Below are 1,367 nucleotides of genomic sequence, written 5' to 3' on the forward strand. Positions count from 1 at the left end.
TGTGCCCATAGAATGGCGCACAGCAACGGTGGTTCCGCTGCACAAGGGTGGGCCCACAACCGACCCTGGGAACTACCGACCAATAAGCCTGACCAGTCTGATCTGTAAGGCAATGGAGTGAATCATTATGGAACTCATAAATGGAGAGATTGGGAACCTCCAAACACTTGACCCCACACAGTTCAGCTTCGTCAAGGGCAGATCATGCCTCCTGAACCTGGTGGACTTCTTTGAGACAGTTACTCAGGCTATAGATAAGGGAAAGGAGGTACACACGGCTAACCTTGACCTTGCTAAAGCATTTGACACCATTCCCCATTTGGGTATTATTGATAAACTCACCAATCTGGGCATAAACCCTTATGTCACAAGATGGATCGCAAACTGGCTCTCAGACAGATCCCACAAAGTAAGAGTAGCGGGATCTATGTCCGTATCCAGACCAGTAATGAGCGGTGTGCCTCTGTCCTGGGGCCCCTCCTGTTTGGTACATACTTCCCAGAAGTACAGGCAAGCACTGAAGGGCTGTGGCTGACCAAGTTTGTGGACGACTGCAAACTGGGTGCTATAATAGAGTCTCCGGCTGACATGGATATCCTCCAGAAGGGCCTTAATGAGACTGATGCATGGTGTCAAAACCATGGTCTCAAGCTAAATGCTAAAACATGCATAGTAATCCCCTTTCGAAAAATAGAGTACCCGTGAACTACCACATAGGAGGTAACCCCCTGAAATCTGAAGAAGTAATAAGGGATCTAGGGACCCAAGTAGATAGTCAGCTTTCCTTTGATAACCATGTTGCCAAGGTGATTAGAAAATCCTTCTATGTGACCCATCTGATCACGAAAGGGTTTGCGTCAAGATCTAAGGATGTAGTGGTGCCCCTCTACTCTTCCCTCATCAGACCCATTATTGAGTACAATGCACCAATTGGAATGTACCTGGCTAGGCATCTCTAGCAGCAGGAAAGACCACAGAGGTACCTCACTAAGAGGATTACTGGCCTCAAACAGTTGCCCTATGCAGCACGATTGAAAAAACTAAGGCTTTTCTCTGTTGCACACCGCCTTCTCAGAGGCGATCTCTGTCTAACATACAGAGCCATGTCCAACCCAGAACTGTTGAGCATGCTTCATCTTAGCAAAACAAAATCTACTCAAGCTACACACTCTAGGAATATAAACCTCAGCACAACAATGAATAGAACATGCTGGAGGGATAGATTCCCTTTGCAAAGACTTCCCTTGCTATGGAACAAGGTTGCGATCTACATAAGACAGAGCCCCTCACTATCACTCTTCAAGAGGAACCTTGACGAGTGGATGGGTAACAGAAAGTTCACACCAGGGATCATACCAACAGCTCTA

This window comes from Protopterus annectens, chromosome 10.part0, assembly GCF_019279795.1.
Source record: "Protopterus annectens isolate FY-2018-M chromosome 10.part0, PAN1.0, whole genome shotgun sequence".
Classification (NCBI taxonomy): Eukaryota; Metazoa; Chordata; order Ceratodontiformes; family Protopteridae; genus Protopterus; species Protopterus annectens.